This window comes from Corvus kubaryi, unplaced genomic scaffold (genome assembly GCF_017639235.1).
Source record: "Corvus kubaryi isolate FWS band 111438036 unplaced genomic scaffold, C.kubaryi_AGA036_p1.0 split3-73, whole genome shotgun sequence".
Classification (NCBI taxonomy): domain Eukaryota; kingdom Metazoa; phylum Chordata; class Aves; order Passeriformes; family Corvidae; genus Corvus; species Corvus kubaryi.
In genome coordinates this window covers 41,548,167-41,569,913 of record NW_024582091.1, presented here as the reverse complement: position 1 = coordinate 41,569,913, position 21,747 = coordinate 41,548,167, and the positions used below count along the sequence as shown (strand labels likewise).

The following is a 21,747-nucleotide window of genomic DNA, read 5'->3' as shown; positions in this document are numbered from 1 at the left end:
ACAAGTCCCTTCTGTTTTTCTCACTGGGACTCGAGTCAGTCCAAAAAACAAGGGGTATTACATTATGGAGGCTTGCCTGGAAACCATGTGGAGAGATGAACTGAAAATATGGCGATCTCAGGCATGAAATTTGTGCTACTGGGAGCTGTTTATTGGCATTTAAATCATAGTTCAGCAAGACTTTGCTATGGCCTTACTGTCAGGGAAAATGGTTTGTTGATGGAGGAAGCCTATGGAGTTCACAAGTGTGATTCTATCACAGAAACAGGCTGCTTTGGTTTTTTAGCTGGGTTTTTTTGTAGCTGCAGTTGTTGTATGTCTCCTTTTCCGTCTCTTTTCTGTTCCTATTTTTATAGTTTAATATTATTAAAAAAACTAACATGATACATTATCCTGGTTTAATTTCAAGTGAAATTTGGCAACTTCTACTAGTGAGATAAGGTTTAATTGCTCTTGGCATTTTAAAAAGAAATGCAAATGACAAAGATATTAAACTGACAAATTATGACAGCTCACATAACACTTTTTACAATGGATTTTTTCCATGCATTTTTAATACCCAGAACAGTCAGCCTTAATACTACCATATTTACAATAAATCATTATTCTCATGGAGACATTTTGCTTTGTCAGGCAATACACAATCAGCAGTTTTCAATAAAGAATCTGAAAACTGTTTAACATAAATTCTGTGACACAAACTCATAAAAGCCAGACAATTTATAAATGGGGCCAATATGCTGCCCTTAAATTGGGATATTAAGGAATAATTAGAGCACAGTAAGGGCAGGTTGCCAAATGTAACTTTTAAGTTCCCCAGTCTGTATCACTTAGCACAGTGATTGTAAGGTATTATATGCCTTCTGTAAGGCATAAACATTCCTACACAACAGCTTGAGACACCCGCAAGAGGTTGAAGTAGCTGTTTACTTTGGCATGAGTGGCTTCAAGGGGCATAAAGCACCACAGAATTTAGGAACAAGGATGGCTTTGGGGTTAAAAAGGGGAATGGGAAGCCATGGTAGAGTTTGCTTTTCTCAGTTCCTCTACAAAACTCAGCAATGGGGTTTTTTGTTTGGTTGGTTTTTCTCTCCTTTGGTACCCCACGAAGACCATGTCTGCGCTGTGTAACACGAGCGGTGCCAGAGGTCCTTGAGGCAGCTCTGAGCACATTGATATGGTGCAGTACCTTTTGCCCAGGAGACATTAATCTGAGCCCCTAAACAGCATGGTCACATCAGCTCTGGTGGCTGGACCTTGACTGGTGAGGCAGCTGGGGTTAGATGTGATGCAGGGCCTTACATCTGCACAGCATCCAGCTCAGGACACAGCTGTTCTAGTTCTAGCTGGAGAATCTTTCAATGTTGTGCTGTTAATTGATGGAAACAGGCCTCAGAGCCTACCCCTGCCCACAGTTTTGGAGGAGCCATCCACTCTGATGAATTACCTGTCTTATTTAGAAGCTGGGGTTAGATAGTCTGGGTAGTGGGGGAAAATACTTTTTTTTTAACCTACGTGTGGGAGGTTCTAGGGTGAAATTAAATGTGATGAAGTCTTGAGCAAGATTTTGAGGTCTCTGAAGATGAACAATTTACTTTGCAACATCTAAGGGTGACAACCCGTGCATTATATTATTTTATTGTCCTAAAAATAATGTAATATCTATCAGTGTTCATTATTTTAGCTGTGGGTGTTGATTCTTCAACTCAAGTACTAGACAAGATGGAGTAGCTCTACGCATAGCTCTTCATTTTCACACAAGTTTCCGTCACGTTTGCAAACCCTCAGGTTCTGTAAGTGTTGTGTATATTCTTTAATGCTTCCTGTACCTCAGGAAGCCTGACTGCAAAGACGAGTGGGAAGGTATAGTACTGGCAAAGTAGATGTACTGCTCAGCACCATTAGAGTCTTATTTTGAACTGCTGGAGAAGAAAGAGTAGAGCCAGCGTTATTTCCCAAAATGTTATCTTCTCCCATGGATGAATAAGAAGGATGATTGTGGGGTCCCCTTCCTCTCTCAGGTGGTAGCCTGGCTACCTCTTTACTCTGCACTGCAGGTGAAGAAGCCAGTGATATGCCACTTAAGCCAAGGGGGAAGCTTGTGTGGCTATGGTTTAAGAGTACTTTTCTGAGAGTAGTGTTTTTTCACTGCAGTAGTAATGCCGTGTGTGCATCAGTAAAGCCTGGAAGTCTGCTTCTCCCTGCAGTTCCATTGCCTGTTGTGACAGAGAAACACTGTTAGCTGCTTCATGGAATGGCTTGCAAATTTGGGGACATGAAAGGCTTGTCTGAGGTAAAGATTGCCCTGAGATAAGTTTCCTCATCCCTGCTTGCAATCACAGCTAGATTTCTTTGGGTTTTTTTTAAGCAAAATTTGAAATTCTGAGGGCAGATTCAGCTTTTTTCACCTTGTAGAGCAGATGGCTGCCAAGTGTTAAAAATTGTGTGCATCTTTCAGATGCAGACCGGTTGTGCACCCATTTCAGAGGAGCACCTGCAGGGTGAACAAGGTGAAGGCAGAAATCAGAATACTTCCCAGATCAGCACTTAACCACACTTTTGTGCCATCACTGCCTCTTGCCATGATCTCCTTTTCCTCTGCTCTGCCTTTAAGCTTTTCCCCCAGGGCAATAGGTGCTATCTCATGCAGTAGATCAGACTGCTAATGCAGAAGAGGGTTGCCACCATGACAGCCTATATATGCTTGCCTGAAAAGTACCACAAATAAACTTCTTGGCATATTGTGGATGGAGTTGTGTGACTGCAGGCTTTTCTCTGCTTCTGGCATGCTGCACTAGTCTTTTACACCTTTGCCTTTTACAGCTTCTCAGGAAGTGTCCACAGGATGCAAAAGCAGTGCTTCCTGCAGCAAAGCATCTAGTGCCTGCTACTGTGCTGGATTGGTCCTGATAACTCCTGCGGTCCCCTTCACTTTCACATTCTCATGCTGGTCTGCATGCTCTGTGTGAATCTGCATGGCTGGGGTTTATTTTATTTTATTTTATTTTATTTTTAATTTCTTTTTCTTCAGCCCATTTTCACAGTCACAGTGTGTTACGGGCAGAATGAAAAAGGAAAAAAAGTATTTTGATGATATTACTAGCTTGGCAACCACAAAGCTCTCCCATGGCTTTGCAGAGGAGTTTGGAGTGCTTATGTTCTGTACTTCCCTTTATCTTGCTGTGCACCGTGCACCAGAGCTCCAGTTCTGCAACTGATGCCATGAAAGTAGGCTGCTGTGCTCAAATCCGGGGTTTTTCTGAGTCTTCTGAGTTCAGCTCTAGGCCTGGTAAGACAGTGTATGCATCGCTGATTTAGATTGCTTCCAACAGGGATCACCCACTGGTTGTCTCATACTACTTGGAAGGGGGAGTAGGGGAGATCTTAACAGCAACTTGGTTTCTAGGAACAGAAACAAAATGATAAGAAAACACTTACCTTATCAAACCAGGCTTCCTCTCAGCTGAGGGAAAAAGCAAAGAAAATTTTCACGTGATTTCCCTGCTTGCCGACTCCCTGGTCACGTTGGCTAGACCCAAATGTCAGAAATTGAGATTCTTTACACAGGTATGAACCAACTTCCCATAGCTGAGAAGTGGTCTCTAACCTATTCCAGCTTTTGCTGTGTCAAAGGTGACTAGTCCAAGAAGATATTTACCATCCTTAAGCATATCAACACTTCCACTTTGCTCCCAACTTTTTCCTCCTATTTCATGATACTAAATCAAATTCCGTTTTGTGTTCATTTATAGAACGAGCTGTGTTCTCATGATATTTATGGATGGCTGCATCACGTGCTTTATGCAGGTCAAGAGACATTGCAAACACAAAGGAACAAAAATGATTCCCAAGCACAACAGCACACTCCTCAGCATGTGGAGGACTGACTTGCATGGGTGACATTCAGCCACTTGGAGAAGGAATGCTGGGCTAGGTGCACCTTTCCTATATGTATAGGAGGGAGGCAGGTATGGTAGGGAGGCAGGGAGGTCCCAGCCTGCTGCAATATGTGTTAGTCTATAGTAGTGGTGAGTAGGAAGAGTACTGCAAAAGAGCTGCAAACAGTTGGCCACATGAAGGCACAGAGCTGGCATTTATTTTGTAGCCCAGAGATGGAGCTGGCACAGCTTTCTGGCCTTCTGCTTGTGATCTGGGAAGGCAACGAGTTGCCTGGGCTCAGGAACATTCTGAAGTTTACCAGGTAAGGTTCACAACATATCCCTTGGGTCTCCCTTGTGAGAGAACTGCATGCTCTTGAAGAAATTATTATTAATGTGCCTTGCAACAATTTTTAGAGAGAGTAAATGAGGTAGACTCATAAGCATTAGCTAGTGAGTTTAACATCAGTCCCAGGCAAAAATGTGAAACAGATGATACAGAGACTGAGCCAGAAAGAATTAAGAGATTGAATACGAATAATTTCAATTAACATGGGTTGGAAGAAAAACAGGTTTGAGAGAAATATTTCATAAATTTATCTTGCTGCATGAGAAGATGCTTGGCTTGGTTCTGCTTTGTAGAACCTAAAATGATACAATACTTATATGCTATGTATGAGACGGGTTCTTCTCTGCCCAAATAGCAGGTTTCAAAATACAAGTGTATTTTGGGAATTATTGTCACTCATCAGGTGTGATTCAGGAGGTATCCAGCAAGAGCTGGTCCTTTGCTCCAGGCTGTATGGTGCTACTGGCACTGACTAGCAAGAAAATATAAAATGATATTTAGGCAAGAAATGAATGCATTCAGTATGGACAAAGGAAAGCCCATATAATCAGGGACAAGACCAATTAGATCATAGTTACATATTGGGAGGCTCAGTGTTGAGAGGCAGTGGTTTTCAAAAATACTTGCATGATAGTGTTATGCTGGAAGCAGGTGTTCAGCTGATGAGCTCTGTCTCAGAGATCTGAGACACTCCTTACATGTACTTGCAACATTGAAAGGTGCTGTCTTGCTCTAGTTGGAGCACTGGAGTGACTGCTCCTGGGATATTAAGTAACCTTTGGTGTCCCATGTCTTCCTTGAAACACAAAAATCTCAGGAGGATTCAGGAAGCCTTGCAGCTATTCAGTCTGAGCTACTGTAAAAGAAAGTTTCCTAATTCTGAATCTCCTTTGCACCTCACCCTAAATCCCTTTGCAGCTTTCTAACTATAAAAATCCTACAAAGAAAGCTGTTCCTTCGTTTCTTACTGGAAAATACGAATTTGGACCTCTTAATTCCCACTTATGAATAAATATCACCAAGTCGCTGTAGATGTATGTTGTTGGCAGCCATAATATATGTATACATTAACATGCATGTGTGTATATATATTAGATTAAAATATTAGTAATGGGTGACGCTGAATATATTTCAGATTGGAAAAAGGAAGGTGACTATTAAGTAGCACAAGTGAAAAACAATACTGCAAAATTTACATCAGGCAGACTGCTAAGAAGGCTGGATATGAGGGTGTCAGAAAGACTCCAGCAAGATGCTTCCTAATGAACACTCAGAATTTCTCCTTCCAGTTTTAACAAAGGCTTTGTTTCCACTGGATCTTGCTGCATCAGCCTTATTTGCCAGCTGTCAAACACAACAGAATGGCATCACTGGCACATACAAGCTTTGGCTATCCTGCCTTCTCAACAGCAGAAAAGCTTGTTGAAATAATGACCATTATACTGTTTTTCAGTGCCCAGGTAGTTAAATGAAAGATGTTTGATTCTTTCTCATCACCCCAAAGTCAGCACCAGCCAGAGATCCTGTACGAAGCATTAACTCATGTTCCTTTCAGGTGGTAAGTGCTAACCAGAGGGGCAGGTGGGGGTAAGGCAGAACCAATTATGTCATTTATATCCACTCACACCAATGGAGGGGCAGATTTGGGCATCATTTCAGCATCTCTGAAATCGGACACCACCCTCATTTCTCAGTGCTGCTGTCAGCCTGGCAGTGTAGCTGGAACTCTTGCACAGCTGCAGAGAAGACCATGGTTAAACACTGCCTGGGTGTTACACCTAGCAGGAAGGTTTCACTGGCTAAACCTGGCTTTTAGGAGGCAAGTTACTGGTGCTGCTCTTCAAACTGCAAGGCAACACTTTCCAGTCTTACTACCATTGCTTTGTGCAGGTGCTGTGGCTTTCTCCTGTGTACTCCAGAGCGAGATCGTTTTCTTAATTTTTTTTATTATCATTTAAATCAAGTCACTTAAATCATGTCCTTCAGTTTTTTTATGTCATTCTTTGTGTGGCAGCTAAGAATTCTATACCACAGGGCACCCCTGCCAGAAGACGCCTCCTGGGACAAAAGAGCTGGAAGCAGCAGGGCAGGTTGTGGTGAGGGTGAATACTGTCTTTGGAGCACACAGACAGTGTCTGCAAACTCCACAGTGCCTAAAATAACAGGCAGTTCATTAGGCCTTGAAGAGACTATGTGTATGATAATACAGCCTGCTGATGAGGGCCTTCATCTGTCCTTCTTTGCATCTACTTAAAATGAATGCAGAAGAACTTTTTTTGTTTGTTTTTTGGAAGGAGGACTAGAAACAAGAGCCCAGCCCTATGCCACTATGCTAACACTATTTTATTCTCCATGCAAAAACACCACCCGTGTTTCCCCCTAATCCCAGCTGGCAGGATAAAAGTCCTCAAATACTGGTACTACACCAGCAAAAAGATCAGGTTATTTCTGTCATTGGAAAGTCAGAGAAGCAGGAATTAATCCCTTCAGGCAGAAAATAAGATTGAGTCAAGAACCACCCCCAAAACTGTTCTTCATCCTGCCCAAGCTATTGCATGGATGGACAGAAAGGGTCTTTCCATCTAAATGCTGGTGTTGTGTGTGTGCTTAAGTCTGGACATAGAGCCCCTGTAACAGAGATGACAGTCAGACTCACTACCCAGCCACTAGGGTATCTAAGCTCATCTCTTGGGAATGGGGACCCTAGGAGAGAGGATAAGCTTTTTCCCCAAACATGTCTTCTTTGGACAGCCCCAAGTCACTTGAAAAGGCTCCTCAACAAGCACAGTCCTCAGGACTCTGCAGGACTCTCCAAAAGGGACTGGGCACCATTTCTCCACCAGTGTGAGTGCTAGCAGGGCATTGCTGTTGTGCTGACAGCTGTGGTGGTACTCCCAGGGGGATGTTTAGGATGAAAGCTCCAGTGTACAGGTCATTCTGGTGCCTGTGTGGCTGGGCAGCAATGAAGGAGGGGGTTGAGGACTGTGGAACTGAGGGTTTGTGTATCCAAGCAAATTTCAGTTAAAGGAAGAAATTCCTCACAGAGCTATGCCTATATTATGCCTGTTGCAGATCTGTTTGCTGGGTGCTGTGGGGTACTCAAATATTGCAATGAGGAGGGGCCTGAGGTTTGGTTTATGCCATAGCTGGTCACCTCCCACTGAGCACACTGTTCAGCAACTCCATGTTTTCAGGATAAATGTGCTCTTGCTCTACCTTCTTCTCTCCTGGGTTGCAACAATTGGCAAAAAAGACTGACTGTGATGGAAATAGCCACCACACACATGTGCATTCTTCACAGCAAAGGGAATGGGAGTAAAGGAGTCAGCACTGGATGCAGGCTTTTCTTGTAACCTTTTACTCACATTCACAAACAATGCCCTATTGTGATGTTGTTTCCTGCAGATTATTCTAATAACCACTGAGCAGTGAAGCATGAGCATGTGTTCAGGTTTCTTAGATTGAATTCCAATGTAATAAAATGTGCCAGCTTTCTAAGTGTTGATAAAAATGCACAAGAAGGAGAGTTTGATAAGATGGAGCACACAGGATTTTGTTGTAACTCTCAAAACTTGGAAACTTCCTGGAAGAAATGTATTTTATACCTAAGGACACACAATGTTTGCTTTCTTTTCTGCTATTTTATAACTTGTCAATTATATTGATATATCTCCTCTCTAAAATTGCATAGCCTGGTGTTGGCAGTAGAGCTTTTATAAAGGCCTGATTGCAATTGTAATGGGGGTAGGGTTTTCGTGTGCATGAAAAATCCACGGCCCGGGGCCTTGCATGGTACTTGAGCCAGTCTGAATGCTGATCGAGTGCCTTGCCAGGGAGAACAAGGAGTCCCAGAGCTCCTATGTGGCTGCTTCATTGCACATGTGCTTAAGCATTAGAGGTATTTACTGCACCAGCAAATTTGTAACATATTAGGTATAAATTTACTGTCAGTAAAATACATTGTAGTGACCTGAGTGAAACAGCACCAAAGAGGAGCAGAACGATGACTCGTTTTGGCAGTTCAGGACCACGCTGTGGGCAGCAGACTCGTGAGGTGGGCACGGAAATGTTCTGTCTGTGGAGAAGGTCACCCTCCCCCATGTTCTCAGTTGTCTTTTGTCCTTTAGACTGACTCAGCTTTTTGCAAGCAATAACCTGAGAGGTACAAAATGTCATGTCACTTGGAACAGTTTGCAGTCAGACAAATTGTGTTCCGTGTAAAAATTAACACACACACAAGCCTAAAATAACTTGAGAAAATGTATGGATTTTTCTTAAGAAGGTGTTATAGTCCATTAGTTAACCAATGTTGCTAGACAACTTATACAAACAAAAAATGCCTTCAGTTGTGGATCCAGTTATCTCAGTTAATTTGATGGGCCAAATTATTTATAAAACCACCTAATATTTATCATAAGGAAATGCCTGATTTGAATATGTTGTCACACTATACTAGTTTAAGAACACTACTAGTGTTATTAAAGTGTTTCATTTACTAGTTTAATAACAAAATACCTTAAAAAGCGGAATTTTTTTTTCTATTAGACTGGTAAAGAGACACCTTTGGTACATCTTCCTTTCTATAACTCTTACAGTCCATAAATTTGAACTGCAGGAGGTCTCACTGCTGAAACTCCTATTCAGACTTCTAAAAATTAATAGGATTAATAGGATGCTTTAACACAAATGTCTATGCACTGAGAAAGTTTCCAGTGATGCTGGCCACACAGGAAAATTTGTATGTTTTTACCTGGGTCAGTGTGCAACTGACTTGCACCCGTTTCACATATCTATACATGGATATGCATAATTGTAAATGCATTCACTTTATGAATTATTTTACTTAAGCACAACCTGCCTTGTGAGGCCAGGAGTTAGTACTGAGTGCTGAGCAAGGTCTCCATACCTTTAAAAAAGCTGATTTTTATTAGCTTGCGCTGCAACCATCTGACCCCTGACAATGTAATGTTATTTTAACCACACTTTGTCTCGAATTGAATGGAAGTCTGTCTGGATCCAGATGTAATATCCCATGCTGGGACATTAGGCTTTTGTGAAATTCAGCTGCACGAAATGAAGGTGGCCCTATTTCGTCCCTTAACCGAAAGGTGATGATCTCTCTTAAGGGCTCTCTAGAAAGGAGAAGTATTTTCTCTGTATACATTATTAAAAAACCTAAAAAGTGCTCTGTTCTTTCCTCAAATGTTAATTCTGCATACTGCACTTTGATTTATGTTCAGCATGTCAGGATAATGGGGATGGAAAGCACAGGACACACTTCTTGGTCGCATAAATACATTGTAAAACATTCTGAAAGTTTTCAGTCTGTCTCCAGCAATGGACCATTAAATAAGAGGAATAAACATAGAAGGGACCATCGACCTGACCTCCACATAATTTACTTTATGACTGCCAGCTACATTCACAGATTTACAGCGCTGGGTTTTATCACCATGTGTGAGTCAAGGTTGTGGTTCATAATTACTGTGCAGTTCGTGGGAAAACTCTAAAGACATCTTGTGTTGTATTTCAGTAGTTTTAAGTGAGTGGGTTCTGTGCTTGAGAATGCTTAGGAGCACCCCTTGTCCTGCTCCATCACCTGCATAGGTGAGACTTTACATAGACTTCTGCTACTGATTTTGGGGAAAAACAACTATTTACTGCGGCACACAGCTAGCACACAAGGAAATGTCTCAGCCTTTTTGGAAAGGGTAACTGTTTAAAAAGAGAAATGGAGTGGGTGTGGGTGTCTTATGTACAGTATCTTTTTTTTTTTTTTTCACCAGCTAGCACGGTTCTCCAAGTGACTTCACAGAAAATACTGAAGCAGAATGCCAAGCTGGATTTTGTGGGTCATATCCCACAACCAAGTGCATTCCCTCCAGAGAGCCCAGTACAATCTATTTGCAATGCACATGAAGGCATTTCTGTGTGGCATGGGACTGCACCTTGCACCCACATGAGGTTTTAGAGGGAGTTTGGCATTGCTGCCTGGCTCCCAGTGCTGCCAGGAACGGCAGAAGGGGCCATGAGGGCTCCCCGAGCAGGTCATGTTTTCAGAAATGTGTATTTTCTTCCTTTCACAAGGGGTCTTCTTGGGTTAATGTTTTCTACAGTCAAATACTTGCAAAATGCACTGTAAGATTAAGTCCTTTTTCTCCCAGTAGGTGACATACCAGTAAAGATGATGTGGATCTCCCACATCAGCTTTGCTGCTTCTGTACTGGAATGTAAATCAGTGAGCCACAGAACCATGAAAACATCTGACGTACTATTTCTTTTAAATGGATTTTCCTTACAGAGAAGCTATCTTCCTGGGCATTTCTTCTGTCAGCCCAATTTAATTGGATTGTAGCTGAAAAAAAATAATATTACATTTACATTAGCTCTAAAAGTCTCTGCATTTTTGCCCCTGCAGCCCATCTGGCTCTAATGTTGCTGAATTTTAATTTAGTGAAATTTGTTCATTTGAACTAACTAAATGTGCTGCATTAACGATTTGCTGTACTAAGAAAATAGTGAGAAAAAATGTGTGATATTGATGTTTAGTCTTGGTAAAAGCACTTTTCCCAAGAACCACTCCTGCTTTATTTCATATAATTGTTTTAGTTTCCTTATGTGTGGGTTTGCAACTGAATGAACCTGAGCTAAATCAGGACAAAAAAGACCCCCAGGACTAGCATGGTTAAAGCATGATGGTTCTCCTGGCCACCAGCAAGTCAAAGAATGACACACGAGGATTTAAATAGCAAAATGAGACTCACAGGTTGACACTTGATTTGCACAATCACCATCTAAAGACCAAATGCCACGTGTACAGGAGGAGCTGGTGACAAAGCTCACCAGGCTTTCTGCCTCGTTAAAAGCAGCCCTCACCAGGGAGATGCTAGCAGGTTACCAGATCAGAATTCTGCTACAGCACACTGGCAAGCCTGCAAAACCCAACCCTTTTTAGCCCTCCCTATACACAGCCATGCAGACTTGGTCATATAGAAGCTAAAAAGGGATGACATGTTTCCCAGCATCAAGGATGGCTTTAGAAACAAGTGGTGTGTAAAACCTATTGCAAAGACAGCTACCTCCACTTACGAGAATGAAAGCAGCTGATTCTGAAGGTTCAAAACAAAACCCCAAACAAGTGCTTGGGAGGGGAGAGAGGTGTGTGGTGCGCATGTTAGCATGAAATTGGATCTGATGGTATCTTTGAACCAGTCACGCCTGACATTGCCACTTAAAGCACAGAGCCCAGCCACCAAGGCCAACGCCCACAGAACACATTCCTGTTCCGGAGGTGTTAGGAATCCCTGGCAGAGCAGGCTTCGAGCTTTGCCCGTCCCGCCTGCTTGCCTGTGGCTGCTCTTTGTGAGCCCTGCAGATCCTCCCTACAAAGAGCTTTATGGGGAGCTGGGGCCAGACCAGAAAGAGAAGAAGTAGCCTCAGTCAGTGCTCTGCTGGTGCTGGTGTGTCTCTGCAGCCATCCAGACCATGACAGAGCCAGCAGGGAGGGGACATGGCTTTCCTGTTAAACCTCTGGGGAATACAGGTGGAAAGAGAGATGCTCCACCAGCCCCACTCCTGGGAAAAATGTCAATTAATGTTTGTATTTTACTGAGACTCAAGAATTGTGAGCAAAAGCCTCAAATCTGCAGGAAAGACAGTCTGCACAAAAGCATTTTACGCCTTTGTTTTGGACACTTGTAACTGGTTGTGGGCTTTCTTACAGATCAGCAAAGATGTAGGCCAAGCACCACAGCTGTAATTATGGTAGGTGCAAAAAGAATCGTGGAATAGCTTGGGCTGGAAGGGACCTCTGAAAGGTTATCTAGTCCAACCCCCCCGCAATGAACAGGGACATCTTCAGCTATATCAGGTTGCTCAGAGCTCTGTCCATCCTTAAATATTTCCAGGGATGGGACATGTACCAGCTCTCTGGGCTACCTGTTCCAGTGTCTCACCACCCTTATAATGAAGGATTTCTTCAGGATATGTAATGGAAACTCACTTCCTCTCAGATTCAAGCCATTCCCCCCTTGTCCCATCTCACGTGCCCTTGTAAAACATCCCTCTCAGCTCTTCTGTAGGTCCCCTGTACATACTGGAAGGTTCTAGAAGGTCTCCCTGAACCTTCTCTTTTCCAGGTTGAACAGCCCCAGCTCTCTCAGCCTGTCTTCATAGGAGAGGATCTCCATTCCTCTAATCATGGCCCTTCTCTGGACTTGCTCGAACAGGTCCATGTTTTTTGTGTGCTGAGGACCCCAGAGTGAGCCACAGTAATCCAGGTGGGGTCTCACCAGAGCAGACTAAGGAAATTTTCCTTGATGAAAAACTGTCCAGGGCCAGGCCAACTGCTTTGGAGCAACTGGAAGAAGCAGACCAAAGATAGCAGAAAGGGTCTGCCAACGAGGAGTGCAGCTGAGCAGGATTCCCTCATACCTTTTGTAGCACACTCCCTCCTCCCGTTACCCCAAATGAGATGTGGAAATCCTACCTTGGGGATAATAACACTTCCCTAGGACCAGTGAGAGGTGCTCACATGCTATAATAATAGATGCTGTGTAAGTGCTGCAGATGGAAAGTGGATATTGGCTCAATATTTGCAAAATGGGAATAACAAGCCCGGTCTTCCAGAAGATTGTTTGGCGAGTGTGGTGCAGGAAAGAACATCCACCATTAGCTCTTTATTCTGTTACTCTGCAGCCACTGATGAATTAAGTGTATGGTGTCTTGCTGTGAAGAATAAGTGGAACAGACACAGGGAGATGTCTGACATATATTTTGAGGTGCATTTAATATTGTAGTGCTTCCGGATTCCACTAGCATGCTAGGGGTTTTGGCTTCAAACCAATGTTTGCATCAGTACCATGTGTCTCTGAAACAGCAGTGCTTACTTTAGAGCTGGCTATGAAAATAGTTTCCATTATAACCTCTTGTTTTCACATGCTTCTTTTATTTTATTTTGAAAATTCTCTTTTGAGTCAAAAATTTCCATCTGTATCTTTGCCAAAAGGTGAAGTTTTCCCTCTTCTTTTTCTTCAGCTTGGAAGGAGAATCTTTCAAATGTTTTTGAGTCATGGGAGAGTGGAAAAAATGCATTTTCCCAGTAGGATAAAAAAAGTCCACATTTTCACAGTAGTAGAAACATACGGGGAAAGGAAACTGAAGGCTGAAACTTGCATTTTGGTCCAGATATTTCTGTAGTAAACCAGCTTCATGGGGAAGGTCTTTGCGAAAGGCAGAGATTATTCTGATTTTTGGCAGTTAATCAGGCATGGGTCCAGGTTTGAAACTTTGCTGGCATTCAGAATATTGTTCAAGGTAGCATCTTTACAGCTAGCCATTTAAAAAGAAAAGAGCCAGTCCCCTGTGGACTTCTGCCCTTCAGAGCTAATTATACAATTAAATTAAATACAATACATTTAAATTCATTCTAAAATCTAATTGAATGGAGAGGAACTAGAAGAACACTGGTGCCAAACATTTTTGAAACTTTTTCTCAATTCTCGTTCAATCCAGCAAGAGCAAATGGATGTTGTTGAAATCATGGACAGGCTCATGCACTTCCAAAGGGCCAAAGTGCACAACAAGGTATTTACACACCACTGGCTTGAGCAAACGAGAAACAGTATGCCTGCCAAATTTTTTGTTGGATGTCTTTTCCCCTTCACATCAGCTAGGAAGCATCAGTGCAAAACTCTGCTATGTGTATTTACACTGAATAGGTTAACAAATAGAAAAGAAAAAAGGAAAAGGGAAGGGAAATGGAAAGGGAAGAGGTAAGCATCTAATCATCATGCTGATGAGTGATCCTGCACCCCTGTGCTGCTTTCTATTACTGTTTTTTCCTGGTGAGAACTGTAGTGGATACATTACTGGTAAGTCCCCTCCATGTGTTCTAGAAATACACAAGATCTGAATAATTTGGGGGCTAGTGACCGTGTTGTGACCCTCAGTTTCATATTTTCTGGCTCTTTTGAAACTTTTAACTACGCAGCCTGCACATTTCATTAAACCTTTTGCTTTCTATCATTCAAAACCTGCTCCAAGTGTACATACATTTGGCAAAGGCATCCAAAATGATGTGTTTATTTTGCTTCGGTGCCAAAAAGCAGTGATTCATTAAGGAGCTTGGAAACATAGAGGACAAGCCGCAGCCAGCAACCACCACACGTGCCCTGAAGAGCAGAAAGCTGTGTTTTTCTAAGGAAAATGGTTAGTGCAGCTGGACCAGTATCATGGCTGCCTTCTCTGAAGCAAGGAGGCACTGCTGGACAGGCTGGAGAGCACAGAAGTTCTCCTGGATAACTGGGCTTTGCTGCAGCAGCAGCAGCCAGAAGGCAGCCAGAGGCTGCTGTTAAGCCCAGACGGGAGGGAGAAAAAATGCCTGAGGGGAATTGGTCCAGCTCATAGGAGCCTTTCCTTGAAATGATGAATTAGGGAACTCCAGTACCGTGCCACTGCTATGGTGAACACAATAAAAGGTGCAACAGGCCTTGAGAGAAGAGGTGGAGGAGGAAAGGTGGTGACCTGCAGTAAGAATAGGCCTCCAGCTGCCCTTAGCTGCACTACTCCGTTTTCTCTGCTGGGGATATGCCAGCTTGTATCAGTAAAGGGGCCTGTTTGTTCTGGTATTGTAGCTACTGATAGGAACTTTAGCAGCAGCTAAAACCTTTGAAAACCTGGCAGAAACCTGACTATTGAGGAACTCTGCACTCCAACATGTCATTGTTATGCCACTGTTTTCTTCTTCCCCAGTGGCTTGAACTAGGACAGGCAGAATGCTATTTATAAGTTCTAATACAGTCCTTTTTTGTCTTTCATCACAAATCTGGAACCCTGGACAAAATTGAAATCTGGTGACAAATACGCTGTTGATTGGAAAAGGTCTGATGGTTATTTTCTTCCTGGAAAGGAAATTCTGTCCTGTGCTGTCACAGTGCTACCACACAACAGGAGGTGCTGGGATCCAGGAGTCAGTATGAGGCACGAAGGAAATGATCATGTATGAAAAACATTAATACCAAGAGTTCTTGCAATTAACAGTCATAAACAGGTAGAAGAGTTTTTGGAAATTCAAGGTTTAAAATTTAAACCAGGACTGTAGCATTTAAATTATTAAGTACTAGGTGTGACCTTACAGACTTTGGGTAATATGTCATGTCATCTACTGGGGGGTTCTTCACCTGTTTTTCAGGAATACCTGATTTAGGCTTAGGGACATAATGTGATCCAGTATGCCAGTTCCCCTTGGTGCTTTAAACAAAGACAGAAGGTAGCTTTTTCCAGCACCAAATGAATACTACTTAGCCCTTCTTAAAAGAAGGCAAGAGTGTTATCCTGAAGAACACACATTTCTTATAACATATTCGTTTTAAGTAAATTCAAATTTTAAAACTCCAACATTTAGTGTCAGATGGGTCTGATTAATCTGTCATTTTTTCACTTTCATAGTATTACGCAAGTAGCTCTCCAAAATCTGCATTACACCACTTCTACTACTTATATCAGAAGTCTTTAGGCAGCTGATAATTTTTAAAACAATAGATGTGAAAGTAATAGTCCGCCAAATAATTAGTGAAATACTCTGAGTTTGTGAGAAAATGAAGGTTCCTGCATAGCCCAGGTTTGATGAAGCAAAGCAAGGGAACTGACTCCAGATCAATCACAAGCAAAGTAAACAAACATTAGCAACAACTGTGGGATGGAGGGAAAAATCAAAAATCTCAGGGGAATACAAAGTTTTAGAATTTGCCTTTAAGGAACATTAGGGAAAGAAAACACCTTTGAAAGACATTGTGGAATAGAACTGGCCAGGGATGAAGCATGTAGAAGTTGAAATGTAGGAAGAAAGCACAGTGGGGGCGTAGGGCAGTTTCTGAAGCTGAGGAATATGCACAGGAGAGGAGTAGATCTGCTCCCCGTGACTCACTGAATATTTGTGTTGGGACCATTTTCTTTCTATTTTCTGCCTTTCAGCCACACACAGTATGTAAATTACTTTAAAAGCCCAGTGTCTACAGTACCACAGAAACTGAAAACTGGTTTTAAAATGACAATGGAGATTTTTCAACATACTTGCAAATGTTCAAGGCTGTAGAAGTCATTCCTACGACAACTTGCCAAGGAGTTACTTAATATGGGAAAGAGCAATGTTAAGTTAAAGGGTACAAGAAAAGAAAGCCACAGATCAGATGATAATACCACACAAGTAGATCCATAAGCATTCATTACTAACCATTTAAAACCATATCGATGTGTTTTTATGCAAGTTTCCTCTAGGTTCAGGCAAAACCCCTGAGTCAGAGAGCACAAAGAGGCCCATGGCTGAGGGCACCTAGCACAGAGCCTGGGTAATAAATTATTGAACTCCTGTGGCCATGAATTGTTCACCTGCTTCCCAGTGTTCAAAACTGGCTTGCAAACTGTTATGGTGAATAATTTAGGGTAGCAAACAGCAAGTGCAGAACCTATTTGCCGATAATTTGTGAGCAGAAAGAAAACCTGTCTGTGCCAAATCACCAGGAATGAGTTTGCCCAGCTGTGCTGTTTTTCTTGCCTGTGATGGCAAAGTGCTAGTAAGGATAAGTACGAACAGACATTGAAACAGGAGTCGAAATCACCTGAATACTAAACGAGTCTGAGCCCCTCAGATCTTCCACAGGTAACAGACTTGCTACCCATCACCCAGTGCAATCTTAATGTGAACAAGCAAATCTCATCCAAGAAATTTCTGCTGTATGTTTTAATCAGAATAACCCTTATTTGCATTTTAACTCCTGTGATCTGAAGTTTTGAACCTCTAGCTTCCAGATTTAGAGACTGAACTACAGAAGCTCCTCTCAGTTCTGTATAGTTGCCTTCCATTCTACTATGTAGACAGTATGTGCAATGGGATTTTTTGTGGGAGGAAGACTGGTGATGATCACTCACAAGAACAACAGCCTCTTTTTTAAGGAAGATGTCAAGTTCTTTTATTTTTGCCTTATACTTGGGCACTGAAAATGGGAGGTGACACTGGTGAAGACAGCATCGGTAAGCCATTAAAAGTTAAAAAAGGACACATAAAAATATTTTAAAATATTTTCAAATGAGAGAATAATCTAGGGTTATTAAAAAAGTCCCTGGTTATTAAAAGGAAATGGCCTAAATTCCTAACACAATGCCAGTATAATCCATGGATATGGCCTGTGATTTTATTTTGACAGCGCGCGTTTAAGAACTGCATTCAGTTTCACAGAAAACAGAACTAGCTTTTCGCTCAACCACAGCTGATTCTTCAGTCCCAAGCAAAGAGATTTTGGTGGTACCCTCCCCAAATTCTTCCGCTTAATAACTGCAGGTTCTCTACAGGCAGGTACGAATTCAATGTCATTGTTACAAACCTTAGTGTGACTATGACTGTAAAATGACCTGGCTTCTTGCTTGTGTTTTCTCATGCCATGACCTTTGCTTTGTTTGTAGTATCGTTCAGCTCTGCAGCCTGCTGGACACCGTGCTGCTCATCTTCCAGCAGTTCTGCACACTTGCAGGAGCTGTGAGTGGGTGGACCACACAAGAAATGACCTGTTTGGATCATTTCTGCTCTGGACTCAGTGCCATCCTCTTGGTTTTTCTTAATAAGCACCTGGACAGTAGTCTTTTCCTGTTACATGTTTGCCAGTCCTGCATTACGAATCCTGGGATTAAATGGGATCACCCCTCCTTACAGCTTCTGTTATATTTAGGGCCATAAATTAATCACAGTAACTGAGGAAATAGTAATACAATTTCACCTTTCTAAAATGCCTCTTTACATGAGACTTTATGAAGACTGGGCAACAACATCCTACAAGTTGTAGGTCATCTATTGCCATCCATCATCCCAGTATGGGAAACACACTGAAATAGAATTGTCTTTGAAGCTTTACTTAGAGGAAGGAATTTGCCCTTTCATATGTGAGATAGATTATTGTGAGTATTATTTCATTCTGACTTCGGAAGATTTTGGAAGTTTTACATCATTTTCCACGACGAGACCTTGTATCAGCCATTTCAACAAGTGAGACATTCTAGTTTACAAACACTTCCAAAATCCATGAAGAATCTATTTTTTTTCCTTTCGGTAGAATATTTCAGTTCTTGAGGGTCAGCAGTGTCTCTTTAAGAGTACTCTCTATGGTACTCAACATGATAACTTTGGAGGAAGAAAAGCGCTGTGCGTGTAGCATGAAGCAATCAGATGTTATTACTCACATTGAAGTCTCAGATCTAACTGGGACACTGGGTCCAGGAACCCCATTGAGGCTGCTGTGTCAGAACAGCCTGGCATGACTTACTGGCACCTCTTGTACCCATCAGCTGAACCGCTGCTTCCCCACCTGATAGAAGACACACATATTTTAGCATCTTTTCGCAGAATTTCCTTCAGTACAAGACTAGCCCTGGATAGAATGGTCATGGAAATTTTAATCCTGAAATTCTCACTTTAATTTCCCCTGCCTATTTTTGCTTTGCTTGCAATTGTGGGTTTCCAGAAAGCCCAGAAGACTACAATAGTGCAGAATGCTGGGCAGTCTGTTTGTGTGTCTTATCCTCTTAGTTGTTTAGATGCAAAGTGGAATATACAGCCTAAGATATCATCAAATCATCTACATCCTAAAATGTATTCTATCTATGCAATTGTAATCTCAAATCTCTGCTAGAATCACTTGTTATATCCTTAAGCTTTTAACTGTTCTCCATGCCACTTATGAACATGGCAAGAAACTTAATGCACAGATGAGAACACCTCTATCATACTGCAGAATAAAAGTATACAGGCAACCAAATATTAAATGTGTGTATTTTGTGTGGATGCTCATATGTGAATGTCAGCAGGGTGTTAGAATCCCTTTGCATGGAGGCAATTACATAAATATAGCTCCACATACGAGAAATGTAATATATCTTTCAACAGCCCAGTTTCCCTTACAATTCATAGAAAAGAAAGTCACGACCAGCAGTTAACCTAGGAAGAAAAAAAAACAGAAACAAACACAACAACTAAACCAAAAGAAATTGGTAACTACTTCAATTACATGAAGGATGTGGTAACTAGATTTCATTTATTTAGCTCAGGAGTTGACTTTGAGGACTTCATTACTTCACGTGAACCACTGCAGACAGATGGTATACACTTTTGCATTGTAAACTGGGCTTTTACGCAAGAGGGGAACACAATTTCCTTTGATAAAATTAATGAGATCCACCAGAGGCAGACAGGAACACTTTTATGTTCCTGTTTACAAGTGATTCCAAAGAGGTAACTCAAGTTTCTCAAAACAAACTCTTTAAAAATACTTTTTAAGGTAAGAAAAAAAAAGTGCCAAATTGCATGCAAAAAAAATCCAGAGAAATTAACGACAGAAGTTATCTGTTCCACAAGCTGCCCTTCTGGAAGCCTTTCCTTGGGCTGACAAAGGGACCATTAGGCCATCTACCTTGACTCCCACTGCACAATTCAGCCTGGTTCTCTGTATAAGCCCCACTTGATTATCTTCAACACCATGCTTTGTATGGAACCTGGATTTGGGGATGTCAGACAAACGGTCCTTCCCTCAGTGCTTGAACATCCAGGACTGTTGCAATGCTGTTCTTTCCTTGCAACAGCACTGTTAAGTTAAAATGCAACATCTGCCTTTCCCAAGTGCATTGGCTTTTTTCACACCTTTTGTTGGAGAGCACTTTCTGCAATTTCCATCTTACCTTGTGGATCTCTTTCCAGGTGTCTCACATCACACAGCATTTTTTAAGGGACAACAGCACAGGATATGGGACAGCACTTTTTGTCTGATAAAAAGCACAATGATGTAATAGGGTTTCTACCTACCTTTTTCTACTTGCACATCTGTACGTACATATCAATCCCTTTTCTACCAGCATAAGCTCACTAGGAGTTCATGCTGAATTTCTCCAAGCTCCCATACAGAGTGACTTTCTAAGATACATTCCTTGGCCCTGTAGGTAGTGTCGTTCCATCCTGCAAGTCTGACCTTTTTCTCTTTTTGACCCTACTGAAACTTACTTGTTTAAAAGACTTGAGTTTATTAAATAATCCAGATAACTCTGTGATTGCTTTGTCCTCATTATCACTCTATTATCACATTATCTACTTATTCTGTCTAAATTTGCTGTCAGTGGTGATGTACTTAGTCTTTTTAAAGCTGTTTGAAATAATACTTCTCTAGATTCCTGATGAAAACCCTGAAGAGCCTCCCTGCAGCTCACCAACAGAAACATCCTCATTAAATGCTAGTACTGCTTGGACAATTTCATTTAGTTCCTCATCTGTTTGTGCATTATTAATTCTGTGTTGTACTCACTTTTTACTCTCTTACTAAATCAAGTACCTAGCAGAAGTCTATTAAACTCAAGCATCTGGCAATTTAATGCATAATCATATAAAATGAGGAAATAAAAGATCTGTTTACCAGGACCTATTTTCTATAAAAAACTAGCATTTGTTGTAGTCTCCTCTATGCATTAGCTGACAACCACAATTCTTCTGCCTACCACTCGAGCAGCAGCAACTTCTTGTGCTCCTTTTGTGTCCTTGGTATGGGCCCCACACTAACACACTTGCCCATCTATTGAAGCACCACCACAGTGCCACCACGTGCAAAGATCATCCAGCCAGATATCACTTCAACCCCTCTAGGATTTTCTTCTAGGATTCCCAGACCACTGAAAAATAGTAATTTCACCATTTCTTGCTAATAGGTGTTCTTTAGGTGAGCCTCAAGTGTCCTCCTGTGATATATATGCATCTCCCTGCTTATTTCTAGATACTGCATAGTAATAGCTGTTGGTGCTCACGTTTATGGGGGTTTTAATATTTTTCTTTTTTTTTCTCTCTCTCTCTTTTTTTTACCACTGGTAACTTGTTCTAACATTAAGCTTGTATCATTGCTTGGATGATGCTTATGCTTTAAGGAAGACAAATGAATCCTTTGTTCCTTTGCTCTAGTGCTACATGCACAATCTCTATTTCCCCCCATCTTCCCCATATGTTTGTCCAATTGATTCTGTCCCTTCTTGTCACCTGTTAGGGCAGACTACTGCTGTCTGGATACTGCTGTCTTTGATTATCTTCTTTCTTTCAAAATTAAAAGTAGTCCTGTCTTCGATTATGTACCTGTGAGTGTGGCGAGGGTCGGGCACTTTTCCAGACCTCAGTCACAGCCAAACGAGCTTGGTCAGGACCCCGTGCCTTGCCCGGGCGCTCCTTTTCCACTCGTGGCGGCAGCGCAGCCCTGAGAACTGCTGCCAGCAGTGAAGCACCTCAAGCAGGGCGATGGGATCGCTCCCTGCGGCTGCCTCAAGTTTCCCCTGTACCTTCAGAGGGGATGAGAGGGGTGGGAATAAATCCGTCTCTGGACTAACGTTTTGGAGGAGGGCGGGGGTAGGCAGGGACCGGGACTCCAGCAGCGCGGGAAGCCTCGCCAGCTGCGCACCGTCCTTCCCCAAACTCCGTGTAACTAGAGGCGGGTTTTTCTGTCTTTGATT

General features: G+C 42.1%; 1 protein-coding gene across 4 annotated transcripts in view; it reads left to right on the top strand.

Annotated features, from left to right (window-relative positions):
- Nucleotides 1-21,747, top strand: part of PHACTR2 (phosphatase and actin regulator 2) — a 134,585-nt gene that overhangs the window by 35,056 nt on the left and 77,782 nt on the right. The gene's annotated exons all lie outside the window — the stretch shown is intronic.